General features: G+C 42.1%; 1 long non-coding RNA gene across 2 annotated transcripts in view; it reads right to left on the reverse strand.

The window, feature by feature from the left end:
* Positions 1-23,689, reverse strand: part of LOC311445956 — a 32,253-nt gene extending 8,564 nt beyond the window's left edge. The window contains exons 1-5 of one of the 2 annotated variants that reach the window (XR_014698686.1): positions 23,438-23,689; positions 19,773-19,850; positions 9,970-11,572; positions 9,181-9,330; positions 7,221-7,375 (exon numbers count right to left, since the gene is read on the reverse strand). This is a non-coding gene — a long non-coding RNA (uncharacterized lncRNA). The remainder of the gene's footprint in view (positions 1-7,220; positions 7,376-9,180; positions 9,331-9,969; positions 11,573-19,772; positions 19,851-23,437) is intronic. The other variant, XR_014698687.1, reaches the window with a different exon arrangement.
* Positions 23,690-24,040: the final 351 nt, after the last annotated feature.

Here is a 24,040-nt window from a genome sequence, read left to right on the forward strand (position 1 = left end):
CAGACTCAGGTCCCAGAGATGGGCTCAGACTATTTCATCCTAATGCTGAATTGCTTTGAAGATGCCTTTACCTTTCATAGCATAAGTACCCATCGTGAGTAGCTTCCTGTGGCTCCAGGTCAAGTAAATGTCATGATGATGCATCCAAGCACACATTGGGTGTCTCAAAACTGCTATACAGGAAAGGAAAACATTTGTATTTTGGATTAGAACATCTTCCTATTGCTTTAGTCATCCCTTTGTTTATATAATGCAAGAGGCTCTGTTTGCTGCTCCATTTTGAAACATGCTTTCCCTTGTGGTGATGTCAGTCATATCTTAAGTGATGTTTGTCACTGGAAAGCAAAGGAGGTTTTGATGAGCTTTATTATTTTTTTTGCTGATGGCATTTGCTTACACTCCTATTATGAAATAATTCTTTCTGCAGCGAGTGCCAGAGTGCAGATCTGTGGTCTTTCCAGCAGGATTTCAGGGGCAGAACGCGCTGTTAACTATCATTCAGACTTCACATAACACAGAGAGGTTTATGGGACTGAATTAAATTTTGTTGAGAGTAGAAATAACGTGGAGATAAAATTCATAAACAGATGAGTACGCCGAGCCTGCAGAGTGTAGTTCCTTAATTGACTCACTCACGCTAACGACTTGAAAAGGACTTGTTCCTCTCCAGGGCTGATGCTCCGCAGAGACATTGGCAAAATCCCCCTGGACAGACGGTGCAATTAAGGCACCAGTCCCTGAACGAGCTCCGTTACATGTGGGAGTAGCAGGCAGCTGCCCAGCGCTGGAGGAAGCCCTGGGAACCGCGGTGACTCAGGGTACAGCCCGGCCACCTGCATTATTTCAGCCCAACACACGCATCCATTTGCTGACTAGCACAGACATGTTACGGCATCCTGGCTCGTCGCTGCGATAGGAGGTCCGGTTCACCCTATGATTAACTTCATTGAAAGCTAACAATAACGTAAAAGGAGACTGCACACAAGTACCAGCCTCAAAAGAGCTTGTAAATGTTTTTTGTTTGTTTGTTTGTTTTTTCTTCAGCTTGTTTTAAATAGTGCTGCATTTTCAGAGCTACGAAGTTTATTCACAGATAAATTTGGCAACAAAAATCACGCTCACCATATTCTCTGTTGTATTATCTACTCCAAAATCATTAGCAGAAGATTAAAAACAAAATTCATGGATATATTTCAGCTTTCATAGTTTCAGTAGTAACCAGCTTCAGTAAATAATTAATACAACAGAAAGAGAATTTGCTGCATAAGGCAACAGCACCAGTATTACTCTATCAACCGAACTGTGTTCTGTCTTTCTAGTCAATCCTGTTCTGAGTGTCAGTATGAACATAAACTCAGGCGAAGCACTGTGCTGGTGTACCTCTGCTATTGCCAGTTTACCTGGAGCTGGGTTTGTGTCTGTGCATCTCTGGGCTGCGTGAATGCAGAGTTCACACCTGGGACTACAGCTGGTAGAAAGAACTCCTGCTCCACTGATACACAGTATATATACTGTGGTATAAGGTGAATTGGCATAGATTTGGGACATCTAATACTGTATCTATTCATCAAAAAATATTTGAGTTAATTTGGGTACAAAATCATGTCCACAAAGACCACTGTTTTCTGTTTCAATCCAAACACACACTTGTATCAGTGCCTTTCTTTGGAATCATCTTTCTGGTGGATAATCCAGGCAGCTGTATGGGGCCTCTGTGGTGCTTGGGTTGATGCTCAGAATTTTCTTGAAAATCTCTTTACATGGTTTATTAAGTATTTAAAGATGTGTTGTATATAGACCACCTACATTCACCTTACACTCAAGAATTAGACTTCTGAACATAAAGGCAAAAAGAAAAACAGGAAGTTATTTGAAATGTGAAGAACACTTCCATTCCGTCTCTTTATTTGTGTCTGGGAAGAAACCAAGCAAAGAAATTTTAAAGAGGATGATCTGACAGCCACTTTTAGGAATACTTATTCAGCATTAAACTGTCAAGAGTAAAGTGCAGCATAAGAAATCAATAGTTCCCATTTCGGGGAAAACAAGGATTATTGGACAGAAAACAAAACCCAGCATTTGGGTTGATGATTAGAAATGTTACATTAAAAGTATGATGGGCAAAGCAAATCGATTAACAGTTTGTGTTTTCCATTTGAGAGAACTGAAGAAAGGCAGAGAAATCAGGAACAGCTCAGGTTGTTTCCCTTTTAGTAAGCACTGTAAATAATTGCTGCTGACCCAGATTTTGTGGAAGCCTTACAGGTTGCTACACCAACCACGGAAATGATAACACCATCATGGAGAATAATTTAACTTTTGGGGTGATTTTCAGAATAGTTTTGCCATTTGCCTTGATAGCAAATAAAACAATTTTATTCATGGCTAAAATAACGCAAGGCAATGGAAGAGCAGACTAAGCGTGTTCCTAAAGTGATCGAACAAAGCTCAATGAAGATGAAGCAAGACTGAAATTGAACCATGTGTTTAAGAAGTAACCGGGTGTTACTAGAAAAACAAATCAAAAAATATATATAGAGAGAAATTTATTAATAGGATTTTCAGGCACTACATTTGCTTAAGACGATCTCAGGAGCATTACCCTGTATGGAATGATAAGGCATGGTCTGGATGAAAGCACTAGACAGATCTGGAAGAAGAGAGAATTAAAAGGAAGATGGTCTCAAAAACTCTCCTGTGATCAGTAACTGACATGCTTATTTTTCAGATCCTTGGAAGAAGCTAATTTTTTTACCTTAAGAGAATTTTCTTGTAGATAATAACTTCAGAGAAAAGGAACGAGAGTGGGAGAGAATGATACTTGGAAAGGAAGAACTGCTATAAAAATGTCATGGTTTTGGCACAGGGACACTAATTTTGCCTCACCTTCATCAGTAGTTGGATTTCTTTATTCATAAAGGATTTCTTCTCCTTAAAACAGTCTTACTCATAAAATGTACATGGTTAAAATTTTAATGTATCACATCTAACTTCATTTATCCTGCTGAAACTTTATGTGAATGAAACTTAGCATGTAAAGCTCTCCTGGAAAAGAAGGATAACTTTTTCCACTGTTCTATTGTAATAAATTTCACAAAGTTACTTTAAATTCTAATAGCTTTGGTTTTAATTAGCTGATTTGAACTGGATTATCTGTGTTTATTATTTTTGGAAATTTGTTTTGAATAGCATTCTGTACAATATACCCTTGGTTATTCTTTCCACCAATAGTAGTTTAGTAAACACTGCAAAATAACAGTACAGCTTTATATGTGAAATAATTGGACAACATTAATATATGACCTAACAGATGAACATTGCTTTTTTTTGGCACAATAAGCATTGAAAGTAGCACCCTGTAACTCCATTATTAGCCTACTGCAGTGAAGCAGTAGTTGAAACTCATGCTTCTGTGTTAGTTAGCAATCCAAATTCTTTACAGACTCACACCTTGAAAGAAAAACTAACAACAAAAATGTGTTATGTTACAAAACGTGCCAGTTCTTGTTTTGTTTTAACCTGGCATTTTGTCAGTTTTGTATCTGAAGGAACAAAATCAGTATTTTGAGGTTCTCCATGTGTTATTGATTACTTTAAAACACAGGCTTTGTTCATTAGAGATTATTAACCTGATTTTGCTTTTGTTGGTCAGGCAAGAACCACTCTGATATCAATAAAAGCATTTTACATTTTGAGCAGAAGAAAACCTGCTGCCTAATGGTATGGGCATTTTCTATGGCAATTGGCTGCTTGATAAGAAAAAATCCCAGAGCTGCTGGTCAGCTTTAAATCAGGCAGACAAATGCATCATTTTGACCGCAGATAGCAGTGTGTTCTTTGAAAGTTTCTTGACAGTCCTCAACCCCAAATCAGAATCTATTTCTACTGTTTTTTGTTTGTTTGTGTTTAAATGTGCACCCATACGCTAATCTGACCAAAGCCAATAAAAAACGTAACTGGGGGGTTTGAAGGAAAAGAACATTTTCATGTTACTGCTTGCATGGCCACATAGCAGGATGTATCATAATTCAGGCTTCCTCTACAAAAGCACGAAGACAGGAATGGGAAGCACAAGCCTATGCCAAGGATGTGTTTGGATATTTGAAAATAAGGACACATCAGTTCATGAACACATCTTTTTGTTCTTATCTACTAGACTGAAGTTTGGGGAAATTATTTGTCATTTTGGAATTGTAAGGTGGAATACTGAAGCACAACTCTACTTCTGAAATGTAGTAAAAAGAAATGGAGTATTACGTACATTGAAACAGATTCACTGTTGGCTATATAAAAACACACAAAATCCCCAAAAAACAACAAAATAAAGTATTAAATTGCACTATCTGTGAAGCTATCTGAGCTTTTCTCTCAAAGAACTCTAATAATCCTTCTGAAAGAAACCTTTGAATCTTTCCTTGAAAGAGAAAATATTTTACTGAAGCAACTTTATTGCACGTTTGATTAACGTGAGGAAATTCACCTTTTTTAATGCACACCAATGCTTTTTTCTGTATTACTGTAGTTACATTCTTGTGTGGTAGAAATAAGAGATATTTCAATTTAATTATTCAAAAGAATATGTGAAAAATGACAAAGTTTGAATTTTTAAGCACTTCTTTTTGCTTTGCAGGCTCAGCAGAGCTGATGCTGGTAGTATCTTCTGCCTACCAATTTACCAATTCCTGATGTTAGAACCACATCATGATTACAAGAATTTGAAGAAAGAAAAAAAAAAAGGAAAAAACTGACAAAGACCAATGTTCCTAAAACAAAGTTTCAACAAAGTTTCATTCTGAAGACCAGGAACAAGAGAAAGAAATGGAGAACGACAAAGAGGTGCACGTAGTATTCCACTACCTGCATTAAAACTCCAGCAAATAGCAAAAAACATATGTAGAGTTCTAATAAAATTTGTTTGCAGCATATACAGGAACTATAGAAACAGTTCTGCAGTAAAGTTTTGCTCTGTCTAGTTGACAGTGTAGCCTAAGTGATCTCCCAGAAGAGGCTCTCCCACTCCAGCTGTGACTGCTCAATGCAGCACTTAGAGACTCAGGGGTACCTTGACCTTTCCGGAGGCTCTTGTGTTCAGTTCTGCACATCACTACATCCAGACTGGATCACATCCACACTAATAAGAAAGTGCATTAAAGACATTTTGAGCCCTGTTTACAAATAGCTTGATTTTCACATTACACTGATGTTTGGCTCTTGTTCTTTTACAGGGCTGTTAACAGAAAAAAAATGTTTTAGGAGTTGATGAAATTCTACTGTTACTCTCAGCTAGTAGCACTGGGACTGGATGGCGTGTAGCTGTTACAGGAACACCATATCCTGGTGTGATATTTAATGCAGGAGCATAGACAAGAAGTCCTCTGGCCACCACCTGAGCGCAGAAGTCTGCAGTAGGATAATGTGCTACAGATGACTACGAAAGAAGAGAGTGAGGTGGGCTACCATTCTCTCTTATCACCATGAGTTCATTCAAAGAATTTCAGAGCTATTGTTTTTCCTTTCCTGCTTTTTCCTTCCAGCCATTTAAGTTTCTTAATAATCAAAAACACAACACAGAAAAATAACACCTTGATAACCGTGTCAATATGCAGGAATTGTGAGTCACTAGGAAGCAGTTCCAGCTTCCTGCACAACTGCCCTAGGAAACTCTGCAGGAAGACAAGTTGCATCTACAGCATCCTCGTGTTTCACTTTCAGACAGCTCATTTCTCAAGTGGCAGCTGGCAGGACAGTCCCTTTTCATGGCCTGTACCCAGCCTTTCCTGCAATGTTCCTGCCAACATCTGCAAAGGACCCAGCCCTAATTTACCAGATACAACCCTCTACGAGTGATAATTACAGAACTAAATGTGACGCAGACCAAAGCACAGTTGCCACTCAAGCCCACGTTAAAAATGGAGGTGGTTTTGTTGTAAATTCTCACCTGTGGGGAAGGCAGGACAGTGAAGGCAGAACCAACACATCAAACCCCTGAGGCAGTCATCCACAGCGCTGTACAATTCGGGCCCCAGCAGTTTTGCAAACCTCTCACCAGGCATTTGCCTCAATGCTGGAGTTCAAGCAGCCTTCTCTGGTTCCAAAAGCTTCCCAACACCATAGAGGGAAGGGATGGGTGATGTGCTGAAGCTCACAGGAAGGACTTTCCAGCCATCCTGTGAGCAGCCCAGGACATTGTGAGGACCATCGATGGCTCCTGAGGCAGATGTTTCTGCCACCAAGAACATGCCTGTGTTTCTACAGATTGTCCAGCTCACTCCAGGAGGTGTTGCTCCAAATAAGTGAATTTTGGACAGGTACGCGGGAGCCTTTCACATCCAACAGAAGGGCTTGGTACACATGCTCTGAGCAGCAACCAGCTGAGAGGACTGCCAGTCTCTTCTGCCTTTTCAGCCAACAGCTGCTAGGTGACATTGTGTAAGGCAAGACAAGCCACCTACTAAGAGAGGAGTTGGCAACCACAGGCATGGAGAGTTATAAAATAGTCGTCAAGACAGTATGGTGACACCATCATGCCCAACAAATTTGCTTTCTTCTTATTACAGAAGGGCACAAACCACATAATCTTCTTTTGGGAATCCTTGGTGCCCTGCTTGAGGGAATGCAAGGTGAGAACCAGAGCAGTCAGTAGCCCAGGTGAGGTGCTGCAGGGACCTGCTGTGCTGCACCATGCTCCTGCAGGGGCCTGGAGATGCCACAACAGCTTTACCTGCCTTGGGCTGGAGCTTTCTGAAGGAAAAATGTCATGGGAGTTCCAAAAAGTCCCAGGCATGTCAGGTGTGGTGTTTATAAAGAGGAAAAAAATACCTCCAATGATAGCAGGATTTGCACCTTTTTTTTTTTTTTTTTTTTTAAATCAGCTGTAAGAATTTTCCTTCTATTATTTTTCTTTTATCTTTTAAAACAATCTGGAACCTTAGTGCTGGTTGGGTAGAAATTATTTAAGTGATTTCTGGTTCTGACAGTAGGCTAAATAACCCATTATTTGCATGGCTTTACCGCGGATAAACAGGGTATAAAAGATTCTTTAGAACACAAATCCTGTTTAGACATTTGTGACAGCAAACGGAGGAGAGAGGAGATTTATGAAACAAATATTTTCTCAGCTATCTTAGCGCTTAGTTCTCTGTTCACGTTGCTCTGCCCCCGTCCCCCAGGATCGTAATTACACAACTCCAGAAGCAGCATCCCTTGAATTTACCACTTGCCTGAATCTGCTGCTGTCATTACTGTGGTACTGTGAGGAACATCTTCACACATCCCAGTATTGCACATGCTCCAGGACTATGGGCTGCTCGTGTCACACTGCACCCCTGTTCCCAAAAGCACCCAAGATTGCTGTAAGCGTCCCCAGGCTGGTCTCCTAGAGCAATAAACATAGAGCAGCATTTTAGGTGCTGTGAGTTTTGACTGTCTGTCCTCGGCTTCCTTGGTACTTCTTGCTCAGTGTCATGGTTAGGATTTCCTGATGTCTGAAACCATTTCAGACTGGTCTTGACAGCCACCCAGTTATTTTGGGCCATTATAGGCAATGGAGATGACAGCGTATCACCATGAGCTTGTCTATTGTGTTCGAAAGCAGCTGCCTCTACCCTCAGCAGTTGTATTTGAGAGCGTTACTTGGGAGCACAACTCAGCTGTCAGAAATTTCATCAGCTACAGGCTTTACAAATTTGGATTGGAGGTGAGGAAATATGAGGACAGGGTGCGTCTTCTTGAGAACTGGGCACCAAAAACAGTTTGCTGAGGCACTGAAAAACCTGTAGTAAGGCCAATTCTCTGATAAGCATACACAGCAGCAGAGACCTACAGATGTCTGCTCCTCCTTTGCTCTGTCCTGGTACAGTATCAGTGATACCAGGTGCTGCAGGTGCACACTAAGCTCTGACAGGGGCATTTCTCCCGCTCCTCTTCCTCCCACACAACATGGCAGAAAGTATCAGAGGTTCTCAGAAGCTACTTGGGCTATCACCCGCTTGCATAGAAGAACAGAATATTGCTTTTAATGCTTTACTCCATAAATAATTGCATTGTTTTCTGACTTCTATAAACACATGACTTACTAACAGAGCAAAATTTTGTCTGTATAGTTACACTGCTGTGTTTATACATGCATACAACAAGTATAAAGACAGTTATTCCAGGAGCGTTTTGTTTTGTTTTTCTTTTAAGTGTTTCTTAAAACTGTTCTCAAGCTCCACAAGCCAATTCAGGGTAATTTTCTAAAGGACAGTACACTGCAAACTACAAAGCATGCCTTCTTGTTTACTTGGATTGCTGTGTTCTTGCAGATGTGCCTTGCTGCTGCCATTAACGTTATACAGCACCATATGGATTTCTATGTGCTGCTCTGTGTACGTTGGGCAATCTCTCTGCTGTGGCGCCAGAGAAAAGCCGTGGCTGAAATCTGGCCAAGACAGTGCTGTTTCCCGGCCACTGTCATGGCCTTCCAGTATTTGCTGTGTCTTGGCCCCTCTCCTGCTTTCTGCAGTACAGTTGTTAGATTTGGGGAACTGAGAACACAGAAAGGACCTAAGATCAACCTGGGTAAAGCACAGGAGAGGAGGGCTGGAGGATTCCTGCCCTTCCAGCTCTGCAAGGGGAGGGCACCCAGATGGGAGGTGGGATCCCAGCCAACACTGCCAGACTGCTCTGGCACTCTCCCTGGGTGCTCCGTAGGCTCATGAGAGCCCCCACACAGGGATGCAGACAGAGACTTGAGGCTCGGGTTGCTAAGGCTGCTTCCTCAGGATTTGTTTTTATCTGCCCAACAGTCAGAAAAGCAGTGATCAGTTGCACAGTAACCACCAAAATCTGCTCACGCTCTGGAAGACATGCTTTTTTTCTGTTTCCTTTCAACCAGCCTCTCTTCCTGCATCCTAAGCACCTATGTCTAAAGAGGTGGCAATTCCTCGTTGTAGAAAATCCCCACTCAAATAAAAAATTTCCAAAATTTCATTCAAAGACAGCCAACTGCTAAGATGTTAGACTGAGGCCCACATACAAAGAGGAATTAGCCACACAGCGTACTGTGCTCCTAACAGCTCCATGACCACAATTTTCTTTGCACGTTTCATTCTGCTGGAAGCAAATAATGCACTGTGCATTTTGAGAACCTGTAGGCCAAGCATACAAAACAGTGAGCACTGTTGTAAACCATTCTCCCACCTGAAGTTTTCCGTTCTCTCCGTACACAGCAAACTGAGGAGCGCAGGACTGAGCTCCTCCTTCAGCCCAGCTGAGCCCCCAGGCTCTCTCCCTGCCCACGAGCAGTCCGGATGCTGGGTTTCAAGCACCCTCCCAGGAAGGTGGCGGTCACTGCAATGAAATATTTAAAAACAAGGAAGAAAAAGTGAGGAAGGGATATCTCAGAGCTCAGTTAGCAATTGGCAGAGCTCAACTAGTGCTGCATAATAACAAGAGACCAGAAAACATCTTGGGATAGACCCTGATGAGCTCCTTCTGTTATATCCCCAGATCACCAGTTGCAGAGCAGTGAACCAGACAGCAGGCATGCAGCTGGGAACATCCATCTGCCATCAGAAAGACTCCTGGTCACTTTTCCCAGGGCTGAAATCAACTCCCATAGCACCTCCCACCCCCTGTTTTTGCTGTTGGAGCACTGTGAAGGTAGGTGCGGGTTTATGGGCAGCCACATTACCTCTGCACATCTCACCAGATGTGTCTTTTTCCTCTTTATAGCTGTCTGCATTTCTACAACACAAGTACAGAAAGTGGCTTGAGGCACTGCATGTGATGAAAACAACCCCTCTGCTAACAGGTACCCACGGAGGAGCTCTCACTGACCCGTCCTTTCTAGCCTGACAAACAGCTCTACCTCATTTTGCAAAAAGAGGTAATTCCAGCTTTTTCTTGCATAAATACAAACAGCCTAATGCCATCCTACAGCTGGAGCTAAACGGTGCCTGCTGTGACAGCAAACACCAGCAGACTAACCTTGCCTGTACGTGCACTGCCATTTCTGGCTCTTCTGCCTTTCTCAAAGGCTTTGGACTCCTGCTTTCTGCCTCCCTCCAGTGGCAAGTCGGGCAGGGGACAAAGCACAGACGTGATTTCAATGAAGGTTCCCTCAGCCTCCACAGCCCCACACCGAGCTTTGTGCACTGCAGGTGGGAGCCAGGGAGCTGTTGGAGCTGGAAATTCAAGACCTTCCCATACTGACCAAGGAGGTTACAGAAGAGAAAGGCAAATGCAGCCAAGACTAACTTAGGGACTGCCGGCCTGCACAGCAGATACTATCACCAACTCTTCTTTCTTTCATTATTTTCTCATAATGATTTTTAGGCTAATTTTATATAAGTTTAGTGGTTCTGTCCTTCCTCTTTCCCCCCACTTATCCTGTCTCACCACATCGTTTTCTAGGAAAAAAAAATATAAAAAAATAAAAAAAAAGACTCTAGTTTACTTGAGTCAGTACATTATGTTTAACCAAACTACATCTTCAGCATAAAGTCTTTGAAGAAAACAGGAGACTCTCCCATTTCTCCTGACAGTTCGCTCTAACATCTGATTTTGTTTGCTTTCAATTACAAAATAACCCAGTGCTGTCAAGTTTCTCCGGCGCAGAGCAGTCCAAATATCAACAAACCAGTAGGATGCTCTTGTCTTCCACAGTTTGGAAACAGCCAAAGCACCATCTTCTGGCTGCTGTCTCGGAGGAGCTGTCTGTGCTCATCAAGGCTGGGCTTTGCTGCTGGGAGACACCTGTCCATGCTGTCCGGTGGGATTGTGGCTTCTTGCCTGTTTTACAGCAAAGGGTGAAGGGCTCGGTGATTGGATCTGGTCAGCATGAGATGGAGGCCATCTGCACACTGAGGCTTTATTTGATACCATAATTGCACTGGTGCAAACAACTAGCACAAACACACTGCCCCAGCGTAAACAGGGACTGACCCCTGGGCTTTCTGTCGCAGGCTGTCCAAAAACCCCTGGCACAAAGACAATGTGTTGTGTAGATACACCACGGTGAAAGCCTTACAAGAAACAGCTGATGGAAGTCCTTCACTGCAGATGCCTCTATGCAAACAAAGAGAAGACAAAGTACAGGAGCTCCCCTGGAAGACCGGGGGCAGTGTGTCCGATACCAACGTGCATGGCGAGCGATGAGCAGCCTGGCAGGGATGCGACGGGAGCGATCTCCTTGCTGTGTTTCTCTGCCTAGGCACTGCACCACCACTTCTTGGCAGAGCACGCTTAGATACAGTACGTGGGCTTTCCATGCTGGAACAACGAGGCTCATTTTCAGTTTACAGTCAGGCCCAAGTGAACGAAGCCTTCTCAATGCCTTTCAAGATGAACAAAGATGGATCAAACGCTGCACGTTATCTGCGGCACAATCTCACAGATGTTTCCTTGTAGAAATCTTAAGTGGAATACCAAATGTTTTACCACCACATACAAAGCTGGTTCAAAGCCAATGTTTATGATGTTGTTTTGTGTTTGTCTGTAGTATTGCATGTGCCTGTCAAAGCTGCTTCCTGTTTTGGATATTAGATCTTTGGATGGAGAGCTTCCAAATACTAGGCAGGTCCAAAGTAAGCTGTGCTCAGTAAAAATAAAAAACACTAATATCAGAAGAAATACAAATATTCAGATGAATAATTGTCTTTCTATTATTTCCTGGCTTGCACACTTACATGTGTTCATAGGAGGGGGGCAATCTTAAAAGACATATGCTAAATCCCTGCTGGCTAAAGATACGAAAACCTCTGTTAGTCTCCCAGGCCGTATATTTTACAACTCAAAGCACTATCCATTTGAGACCCTACCCTTTTCACGAGCATAGAATGGGCTTTGGATTAGGTTTGTGAGCTTGTTCATTGTGCAGTTTGCTGAAGACATAGGAAATGCTTTTTTGCTTCACTGGCAGTATTTCAGACAGACATGAGAAGTGGCTAACGTAACAAAACTGCTTCTGAAATGAGATTCAGAGAGAATGCTGGTGGGATACCTGGTCTTATGAGAAGGAATGTGACAGTCAGATGAGGTAGAAAGTCATGTTCGTGAATGCGAATGGCCATGACTAGTATTTTAACACCACACCTGGAGCCAGTATCTCCTTGGCTTTAGTCTTTGCCTTACATCTTTGGGGAAAATACTTCCAGATTTGCAATCTGAATTTATTCATTAGAGCTGGTTTGACAGTATATAAAAATGTTATAAAATATAGTCAGGTAAAATAAAAGTATTTGACTTGATAAAATAATGAAAACACAACATTGTAGACTAAAAAAAAAAAAAAAAAAAAAAGTTTCTCATTTGAGCAATTTCTAAATCAAATGTGAGTTTTCTTATCATTTCTATAACACTCAAGTTGCAGACCCTATGTCACAGAGTTGTCTCAAACACAGTGTTTGTAAGACACCCAATTCAGATAAAATGCATCCCTAATCTTTAGCACCCATCGCCTTAACTTTGCTTTCAACTAGTAAAATGTAACTATGAATATAAGACAGAACAAATACAAGAGTTTGACACAAACCACTAGCCCTGTGATCCCACCAGAGAAGGAGCAGCAGCTCCCAGCTGCAGGTAAAACTCCAGCACCATGTGGATCCCTGACCAGCCCTCTGCAAAGAAGGAATGCCATTCTTGTAACTAAAGGGAAAGGAAAACCTGTCTGTCTGCTCTGTTATGTTAGTTTTACAATCACCCATGCAGAGGATGGTGAGAGGAAGGAAAATGATGGTGAAAAGAAGTGGTGCCAACCCCGGCTGGACCATGCCTTGGGTGAGTTAAAATCCAACAAGCCATTGCTAGCAGAAAAGATGATGTGTAGAAGTGGGAACAAGACATCCTGCTGGAGATGTGGCTTTGCACACAACCATGGCCTGCAGGCACAAATCCTTCTGCTCTCCAATAGCTGCATTGAGAGCCCCCCTCATCTAAGAAGAGCACGCGTATTGTAGCAAGATGTGTACGATTTTCCACTCCATCCCTCCCAGACACTACCATTGCCCAACAAACTTTAATGTACATGGAAAATTATTTTCTTCCCAGATGTTCCTATTTAGATCTTAATAACTGCCTTAAACTACATTAAAATTACATTAAGATACTAATAAAGAGAATAAAAACATTAACAGAATGTTCTGTTATGCTATCATTAACTTCTATTAAAATATGTATCTTATTTAAACAGAAGTTAAACATACACACCAAGATTTCCAGCAGCACACACATGGTTTACAGACACACTTCCTTTGGGTACTGAGGAGAACTGTGTTTCTAAATCCTACATACATCTCTAAACTCCACTGCATTTTATCTTGTTTCAGGGATTCGGACTGGAATTTTCTCCCTCTTTGAGGCTGACAGCGAAGAAAAGGAGGGCAGCCTAGGGGATGGGGCATCAGGTGGGGAGCTGTTGGAGCTGTACTTCCAACAGTAAAGTCCTTGAAGACTATTGAATTTATTTTTTTTTCCAAGTCATTAATTTCTCTGTAAAATGGGGGTATTGAGGCTGACTTCTTTAGTACAGCATTTCAAGATCTACAGAAAATGGCACAGTGCTGCTCTTACATATGACAGCCAAGCATCAAAACCCCAAGTCTCTCTCTGCAGCACTCCTCTAGTGGTGCTCTCTGAGCCTGGCAGGGAGCAAAGGAGGTCAGGGACCTGCTGCTGGGAGCCAGGGTGAAGGGATGCGGGGCTGGGGGTGAGAGCAGCAGCACGCTCAGGTAGTGAATGGGTGCATCCAAGGCAGCCCACGAGAAGCAGCACCCGCCAGGCTCTGCCAGCTGGGTGGATCTGTCAGCTTCCTGAGCAGAGGGGCTGGAACAGGGCTTCTCTATGCAGCTTGCCTCTGAAGCTTGGATGACCTGTTCTAAACTGGCTCTGAGAACAAGGGAGCAAGATGAAATCAGAGGATGGAAAACGAAAGAAGACAAAGAGCACCAAAGGCTGGCAGGTATCGAGGAATGTGCTCAGACACTTTGCCACTTTCTTACCAAGTCAGACCAATTGGAGCTGCCTGGGAATGAGAAAAACCGGAGGCAGCAGGTCAGCAAGTACAGACAGATATGCAGCTGTCTGAACCCACACGGGTCTGTTGGGAGCATTAAATCCATGCAGCCCTGCAGTATGCAAGCTGCAAGTATTCCTAGGGTTGTATGGTACAAAAACAGGCCAAAAAATGTAAGATGTCTTTATCCTCCACATATTTCACATGCTGCATAAAACCTTCCCATGCCTCTTGCCCCAATATCCTCAGCTCTGCCCCAATAGTTGTGCACTCCAGAACAGCTCCAGAAGATGACTTGCATTTAGCTTCAAAAGCCCATCCGTTTCAGTGAACAGTGAGAGGGGCTCAGCACTGATGTGCAACAGAAAGATGTTGAGGCAAAGTTTATATGCCTGTGTTTGTATTTCTGTATGACACAGGATAGGTGAGAATTGAATGCTGTGCAGAAGCGGGAACATCAGCTCCTAGAGAAAGTTTAAAGGAAGTAGGATGTTACCCAGATTGCAGCAACAGCCCATAGCCCCTTCACTCAAGGTGTCAATAAAAAGGTTAAGGTAACTTGAAATGATTTTTGCAATTCATTACCACCACAGCAAGCACTGAGGAATGGAAACAGCAATAGAAAATCATGGTGAATAATTTCCTGTTTGTAAATGCATGCACCTTGTTCCTTCCCTGCTAACAGAAAAGATTATCCACGGAATGATCAGGATCTTTGTTCAAGGACTGTGAGTTGATATTGCAGGAACACCAAATTCCCTCTGCAAAACCAACCTGGGCATTGCAAAGGTACTCAGAATTGAAAGATGTATGCTGGAGCATGAAATAAATTAGGTAAGAGCACTGTTCACATGCATTCCAGCTTTCCACGTTGAATGGATGTCTGAACTCACTGAATTCTTATTGTTATAGACTGGAAATCCTCGTCTGTCCTGAACTGCTTCTACAAAGAAAACATTGTCAGATGTGAAAATAATGCATTAATTTTCCTACATAAAACTATCTGAAAACCAAAATATTGTCACTGGCCACAACTTCAGCAGTTTGTCCAGCTCAGGACTTCATTTCATTTCATTTTACTCATTTATTCTTTTCTTCATATTATTATTAACTCTGCATATTCTTGGTATCCATTTAAATGTCCGAGTAATCTGGCAAAAAAGAATGCTAAACAATTCTATTCATTTTGTGCAGAGAAGAATGATAGAGCCCAGCACTGTTTCCTGAAGCAGACAAGGAGGAGAAGGAAACAACACCTTGTTTAAAAGTGAGAAATCAAAATGAGAGGATGTAAAAATCAAACCTAGATGCATATTTTAGAGGTGAGAATTCACATGGGACCTCAGAGGTCTCCTGGTTTGGGATGTACGTCACTATCAGTTCCTTCAGCAAAGGGGAATCTGATTGCCAGCAGACTTCCAGAGACAACACCCTGCTGTCTTCTGAAACAATTGCATCCAGGTGAATGGACATTGCTAATGATTAAAACATATTATATTATTCTTATTCTACTGACAAGAAAATGGAGAGAAGACTAAAGGAGTTGAAATGAGATACAAAGCAGCGTAACCAGTACAATATCTTAAACAGAGAGATCTAGAAGCATGGGTATCTGAAAATTTTGTTGAAATTCTAAGTTCTAGACCAACCTTACTCTCTAGATTCAAAACAAGCAGCACTCTAATTTAGCAAGCCAGAGACTGCTCCAAAGTGAACACAGAATAATTCAGAATATTCAAGAACAGAAAGATCAAATACTTTGAGTGTATGGTTGAGAAACATTTTCAGATTTCAGTGCAAGATAAATGTTATCAGAATCAAAACGATGGCATAAAGATTCACACAGACATGAGCAGTGCAGGAATTAATGCAAGTGTGATTATTTCCTGTTAAATGACCACCTGGGAACACTTCTGAACAGGCAAGAAAAGCCTAAAGCCAAACCCACCCGTTAAAATATCTTTGTGCTCAGTGAGAGAAAAACAAACACCACCACCACCAACTTAAAAATACAATAACATCTAATAGTTTCCAATTGTTTTAACTTGCTTTAAACTGGACTTGAATTACGTGTGGACTAAAAGGACAGTGTAAATTGGTTGTCCTGAGACAGCATTGCTGCACTCACAGAGAACACGCGCCAGTTGTGAACACGTGTCTGCCTGCTGGGATCACACTTAGCCAGTGTTATCAGCAATGCCATCTGCAGGAACTGATGCTCATGTTCACACCCTGCACTGTGTTTATGGCCTTTTAAAGACCATTAAACTTTTGAGAAAGTAATCTGGCAACTGTTTAGTGTCCTGCTTGATGTGTAAGTGTAAACTCATCCTTGTAATTTAAGAGGGGTTACAGAGCAGGTGCAATTCAGATGATTTAACTTGCATCCATTTAATACCTATAAATCAGTCCTAGGGTTCTGGAATATGATTATCACTGATTGAGTCAGCAAAAGCTTTTATGAAGCCTTGGTTGACATGCTGGTACAGCCTCACACCTGCAGTTCTTAAGATGTTCCATTATGTCATCCCCAGCCTGATTTATTTGATCGTCTGGGTTAAAAATTCCTCTTAACAGTCTCACACCCTTTTTCCTAGAAAATAAAATTGATTCATTTGCTGATTTCTTTTCTTTTCTTTTTTTCTCCTGTGGTTTGGGATATTTCATGACAATGAATTGGAAGGGTCAGAGAAGTTTTACCGGAGTTTGCCATGCGCTTTAAAGCTGGGCTTTGCTTTGTACAACGCTCTGGTATCCAGGTCAGAAATACTTTGCTATTTTGTGAGTTCCTGATTCCATTCTGAAACATAATTTCTACTTCAATCCTCACTTTGGTTTTGCCCATTTTCCTTTTTTTTTTTCTTTTCTTTTTCCTCTCTTTCTCTGGGTCATGTTATCCATTCCATGGCCAACAAAATCCTACCGGCCAACAGCTGTTGTTTATACACAGGTATGTTTTTCTTACTACTGCTAAAGCTTTTCCTTAGTATTGAAGTGAGCAACTTTGCAAACAAGATATATTTAAAGTACAATGAAATACCCTTTAAGATCAAGGTTTGCATGGATTATCAAGTCTTACAAAAAAAAAAAAAAAAGTGTTCATGAACTGCAGACAATTCATTGACTGAAAATGAGAACTAAATGGAGTAAAAAGAGAAAATATTTATCCACCAGAAAGCTTCACTGGCTTTCAGGGCAGCACTTTTTCCTCCCAAGTTTTAAACCATTAAGAATGTCTATTGGAACCATCCCCTGTACTTAAAAGACCTGCAAATTCCTCTGAGAATGATTATATTCCAACATTTTGTGTCTTCCAGCTAATTTGGTTTCTCCCCCCCACCCCCCTCCCTTTCTAGATAATAGCAGCTGTCAAATATTTTCCCAGGTTGGATCCTTTCCCCGCACCACTAAGTTGTATTGTGCCATCAGTGCAGAAGAACCATTCGTTCTGCCAAGTATTGTTGGGATGGAGAAAAAGGCTGGCTATGTGCACTTTGATCTCATCCAGCTGCTTGCCTTGTTCTTTCCCAGGACAATCCTGAAGGTAAGCTTCCCTATATTAGGAGAGAAAATGATTTTCTTTTCTAATTCTGATGCACGTTTGTAGTTAAATCCAGTGCTGCTGAATGTGTTTTGTTCTACTTTTTTTTTTTTTTTTTGGTTATAAATCCAAAGTTGACTTTTTTGGTTTTGCTCAGCAGCTACACTTTGATTTGAAGGTGAATTCAAGAGCTGACTTGCAGCTTGGTAAAAGGCTAAATCCCACATCTAAGCACCACTGTCCCAGATTCTCAAGCTATATGATACGTATAAATGCTGCATATTTAATAGAATATGCTCCTATATCATGGTAATTAAAGACTTGGGAGGAAAAAATTTTGTCCTTTTGGGAAATTCAGTAAGTTCTCCCACTATTTCAAGGAACCTGAAATGTTTATCTAGATCTGTGAGGTTGGGTTCATTATTTATTCAGCACAAAATTCTTACATAGATCTCCAGTGCAGAGCCATTCCCTTGTCCATCTTTTTTCCCCATCTGACATACAATTCATGATTTTCATAACTCAAGAGATACTGTATTATCCTTTTCTGAATTAGTCCTCTTAATGCCATGGACTACGGACTTTTGAAGGCGTTATGTTCCTGATTCCAAGAAGAAAGGACTGACTAGAAGGCAAAAGAAAAAGGAGCAGTGGAAGAGGAACTTGGGTGAGGGAGCTGGTATCTTTCCAGATGGTATAATCCCTCACTGAGCACCTTCAGAGGAAGTCAGACAGCCCCAGGGAATGGAGGCAATGGGACTCAAAGCTATGTTTGTACATTCGAAGAGAACTATGTTCTATTTTAAACCAAGATAGAAAGAATTCAATGAAAGTATAAAAGCTGGTGGTTAAGATGTTTAAGGTGTAACTTGAATATTACTTCTGGCATCTCTCAACAAGATGTACTTCCAACACAGTAGATTTATGGTTATGTTAATCTCAGCCTTTATAGGCTGCAAGCATTAAGGACGTGCGTATGTACAGATTTACGGTTCCTTAAGAAAAAAGGTCCATTAAGCATTGGAAATTAGCCCCAGAACCCTCCAAGCCTAACAGCCTGTCATGCAGTTCTTCTTTGGTACCATTCACCCAGGCACTACGTTATGTTTGATACGTGTGCTCCGATGTTTATAGGTGATCAACTTCATTACCTTTGGGTCTGAACTTTTGGGATTAGCACAGAAGTGTTAATTTTATTCTATAGGCTAGAGAGCAAAATCTTTTGTTTCTTGGGGACCATAATATACTCTCAACAGCCTCAGCTAAGACTTTATTTGTGAAGCTGGGTTTTAGACAGTGTGTTAACAAAAAGCAGGGAGTCCATGGTCAGAAGCCTGAACAAGCCATATACTTTACTCCCTCTAGCTGACTGCTTTGCTGTACCAGTAGGGACACAATGGGAATTTCCTATGATCTACAGCCACTCACTCTTTTTTTTTTTTTTCCCCTTGCTTTTTGATTCAGTCTTAATTTCAGTGAAACAAAACAACTCAGATGAGTATCATGATAACTAACTATTATAGTAGGAAAAGGGAATGCACCAGAGAAGACCATGAAAATGGGATGCAGATGTGGCAACATCACTACTTCCCAAGAAAAGCAAACTACATGCTTTGAGGTTTTCCCAAAGTATTTTCCTTTTCTGGGCAAATTGTGGGGGAGTCCCGTACAGGACAGGAGCAGATCTTTTCAGCGTGGAGGTAAGGCACGTGAAACAGAAATGAATCAGAGGGCCTGGATGACTCCTCAAGGAAATGAGCCATCCCGATTCCACCAAGATGAGGGCTGATGCAGGGCACCACCATGGCAGGAGAGAGGTTCTTTCAGGATTTGGTTGCCATGGCTGGAGCAAGGAGGCCAGCTCCACTTCCAGACTGCTCTCAATACCAAGTGGGAGCAATAAACTTCTGGAAAAAGTGCTCAGCTCAATCTTAAATGTTGCCAGCACTGCTGTATGCATACTGTGGTGTACTTTTCTAGGCCAAGCCTTGCAGTGGGATGTAAAAAGGAGTTTGCATCCTACAGGCTCTCTGAGGATTTTAGGTTTGGATCACTTTCCACAACTGTTGCTAAAGTGATTGCTTCAAATTAGAGATGTGGACGCCAGTCTGGGAAGATGGGCGACAGTAACAATCAAGGGGTCTCTGCAAAACAGTCCTAGAATTAAAAAAAAAAAAAAAAAAAAAAAAAAAAAAAAGCAAACAAGGTCAAGGATATGGATATTCTTCATCTTACCAGGCACGACTGAAAGGTACTACTTTGTCCAGTGTCATTTAAGGTACTTCCTGTGCCCTAAAGTTCATCCATTGCTTCCTATGAAGAAACGGGAAAGAATCCATTGTTCTAAGAACTGATCTTTGTGTGTGCTATCAATAGAGACTTAGCATATTCTTTTGGCAGACACATGTGATAGGAATATTTGGAAAGAGGTAGATGGACACTGAACTTCAGGTTTTACTGCAATCCACAACTGAGAAGTACAGCATGTTCTGGGCAATGACTATGCAAGGATGTACAATTAATTATTTCCAATTTTTTTCTGCAGACAGTTGCGCCTGTGGTTCATATGTCTGCTTGGATGTGGTAACTGTATTTGATACTGATAAGAAGGCCTGAGCTCCACCAGAAAAAGGCATCATCTGCATATGTATGAACTATGGCAAAGACAAATCCCAGCAGAAGCATTTACCTAAGCTTAGCTAAAAGCTGTTTTCTAGAAGTAAACCCCAAAGTTCTTGGACTTTTTACTGTGAAAAATACAGATGAAATAAGTATTTAGCATGGCTTCTGACTCTCGCATGTGGCAAGCAACTCTGAATCTTGGGTTTTGGTGGGTTCAAATCTGGTCTGAACTTTTATAACGATAACACATTTAACCTCTTTAAATACATTTTAATTTGTTAAAATAATTTTCAGGGGGAAAGAGGAGAACAACAGATCCTATAAATTAGATTATAGGAGGATGAACTTAAGCCAGACCACTTAGCTTTGGTCAAGTGCATGTATTTCAGTTTGTCAGACCATCAGACCAAGCGTGGCCAGCCCAATTGGGTCACAGGCAATGCTCAGACAAAGGGCTGCTGTTGCATCAACCCTTTCTAGTTTCTTGTGTAAGAAAAGCTGAATGTCACAGCTGTTACAGAATACATAAACTGCAGGCCCAGTTCCACCCGAAAGGGGCCATCAGTACAGCTGTTTAGCTCAGGACATTTACAATTTATAGGAAGAACAGCAGAAATCCTTTGCAGGAAATGAGAAAGTGCCTAAATGCTATTGTCCCTGTATCAACCATGCTTCTTACTACTACGCTTGCTTACTTAACGTGCCTTACTCTTTCCTTCACAGACTACTCCAATTCTAAATAATTCCTCCATAAGTAGCTCAGACACATGGTCTCATTTCTGGCAGCCTCCACTGTGCTAAATTCTCTCTGGTGCCTGGAACAGCTGCTTGTTCCTCCAGCCTGGGCCTTTTAGATGTAAATAGTGTAATCCGACTTCAAGAGGCAAGGAAATATTAGCAGAATTTAATGTAAATATTGTATAAATCATCCCAAAATAGCATGGCCACGGGATGAGCCAAAGACACTAACAGAAAGTTAAACAGACTAAGTAAATACAGACTAAATATATTCCCCTCCTGGAATTGCCACTGGAATGAATCCAGGCAGGAAATAGGTTAAAATGCAGTCTTGTGGCAGTGATATTAAAAAGCCATTGGCCCACTTGGTGACATTTATAGTGAATTTTATGTACTCCATACATTCTTAATACATGCTGAGTTAAATATTATCAAATCTATAAAAAGATATGGAAAAATGTCTGTTTTCATATGGGCAGACACTGCCCGGAACTCTCTCTGTGGGTTTTGTGTAGGAGAAGTGTTTGAAAGAAAATATGAAAGGGGAGAGAGAGAAAAAAAGGAGTCCCCACACCCCAACTTTTGAAAACTGTTGCTTGCCCATTCAGCACCTAGAAGCCACCACACACCAAGACAACAGGATTTCTAGGACACAAACCACAACGAGGACTAAGGAATAAAATACATTAATTCAGTCGATGTGCAAGTGGGGAAAAAAAAAAACAATAACTATATATATATATAAGTTAAAGTGCCTATTATGGGCCTGTGCAGCTTTTGGTTCAGTGTGGTGTAAGTATAAAAGGATGTTTTTCTTTTATGGACTTTCTTCTACAAGTCCCAAGATGCTAGTGTAGAAAACACAATTAATGATAGTTTTGTGCATCGGTACTAGAAGATAAAAAGATGTCCTGATTCACCTAGTGCAGTCCTGGAATCCAGACTCTTGTCTTGATGTTGCAAAGACCATTTTTCACAAAGCTATTTTATCCCAAGTTTTACAAACAGGATGGGATTTCCATACCTCCCAGTCTCAGACTGTACCCAAAGCCAGCAGTAGCACCTATGGTTCCTCAGCCCCTGAACACCCTCCACAGCTCAGATACCCAGATGAATTCTGGTCAGAAGCTACAGGAAAAGCACAACACACCACGGCCCCATCAAGGAAACCAAGGTAAAGGCCTGCAGCCAGGACTCCAGCCTCCAGCAGATGCTCCAGCCTAAAAGGTACCAGCTGGCCCCAGACAGGCAGGGCCCACAACCTCTCTAGCTGGGCCTGTGCTGAAGATTTATATGCTAACATTTTCTTTATGAAAGCCTGGAGGGAGTCTGAGAAGGTGAGTGACTCCTGTTGTGCAATCCCTTCTCATGACAACTTCTGGAACAGCTGTGGCCAATTAGCTAAAGATTTCTTTCTTTGCAGAAGTATTCTTAACCTTCAGGGCAGAAGAGGAAAATGGTTGTGAAATATGTGTGGGGCTGCACTATCTTCATAGTGACTTGCACTGCATGGTCCCCTCTGTTCCTTATGCCTCTTTGTCAGTCAATGCCAGGGGTGACCACCAGCCCTTGGACACCTCTGCCAGCCTTGTAATGGGCGGTTACAGGGTAAGGGGCTTCTCTGACCTGAGCTGACACAGATACAATTTCAAAACTCAGTAGCCAAGGGACTTGAACAAGGGAAGAAGTCCTTTCACATCACAGATTAGCTGAATGCTGTTCAGTCCCATGGCAGGGAGGAAGATTGAAAAAAAAGCTAAGGGAGAATGAGAAGCATGGAAGTAGCAAGTCCCGTTTAATCTCATTCAGCCAGCGTTTGGCAGTGCCAAGAAGTGGTAGTACATGCAGCTGACTTCACTTGCTCCATACAAAATGAAGCTAGTCAGAAAAATCTGTGGCAAGGTTTGCAAGCTGAAGGTCAATCAAAACATTACAGAGATTTTTCCTGACTGAGCACGTTGGTCTGGGACAACCCCTCAAGCACCCAACTCCTCTTTGCTCTAAGCAAGCCAACAGATCACCAGCTCAGCACCTCTCCCGGTGAGGAGGCAGCCCTCTTGCTCACAAAACCAAACAGAAGAACTCTGCTGGTTCAGACTTGCATCCCAGAAAATGCAGCGTGGGCAGCTCTGTTCCTACAAGAGCTGTTGTGACTGGGCAGCACCACACAGCACTGCCCAGCAAAACTCCCTTTGACTCAAACAGCCTGGAACAAGCAGCACATCCTCCGCCCAGCTGTTAACTTGCTTATTGCTGAGACCCCAGGGTCTGGCATAACGCAGAGCAGGCCTTTCCAGCTCTTTTTGTCTGCTCTGGTGCACCAGAACACCAGGCCCCAACCTGTCACTGCTGTCCCAAGCACATTGGGCCCTGGTTTCTGACAGCTCTGTTCATCCCACCAGCTCCTTCTTTACTATTGTCCTCCCAATATAAGCTAGTTTTGTTCATAGCAAACTACCAAAAGCAGAACCAATCTGTTGTACAAGTATTCATCAGCCCCTGGAGCCCGATAGCTGTGACAGAGAAGCTCACTAACTCACCCGATGCCTGTGTCAGCTTTCACCAGGAAATCCTCAGCTAACAGCAGCATTGCCCAGAGGAAAAAACAAGAAGGAAATAGTGAGCCTGCTGTTGCAATGCTGTGTGAGACCAGGAAGGAGCCAATATCCACATTTTTTTGGGGAAAGCACTACAAAACACACATGGGCAGAGAGCTAATGCCACAGAACAAGCAGGCTTAAGAGGCCTACTCCATTTTCTAAGGTCAGCAGGAAGGTGTGACCTGCACTCCCCAGGTCTACTAGCTTATGCTTAATTACCAATCTCCTTCTGAAAGTGCTGGGCCCACCACATCTGCAGCAATTTAAGCATTAATAACTAGAGAACAACCTAGAGAGATACCTCCTTAGCTTTATGCTGCTTCTGGAGCCTGGTGTCAGGCTCTGCACTACCTTGCTCTGTCTCTAGCAGTTGCTCAGAAGGTAGGTCAGCTGGGAACCTGGAGCTTAGGAGCCCCCAAATTTTACTTCTTTATTTAGATATTAAGGTTATTTTCCACAACCCAGTGAGCCCTGTAGAGCTTTGGTATCTTTGATGGGGGACATAGGCTCTAGCGAAGTTTTATTAAGCTACATAGCCCAGCA

Source organism: Aythya ferina, assembly GCF_964211825.1.
Source record: "Aythya ferina genome assembly, chromosome: 16".
Taxonomy (NCBI): domain Eukaryota; kingdom Metazoa; phylum Chordata; class Aves; order Anseriformes; family Anatidae; genus Aythya; species Aythya ferina.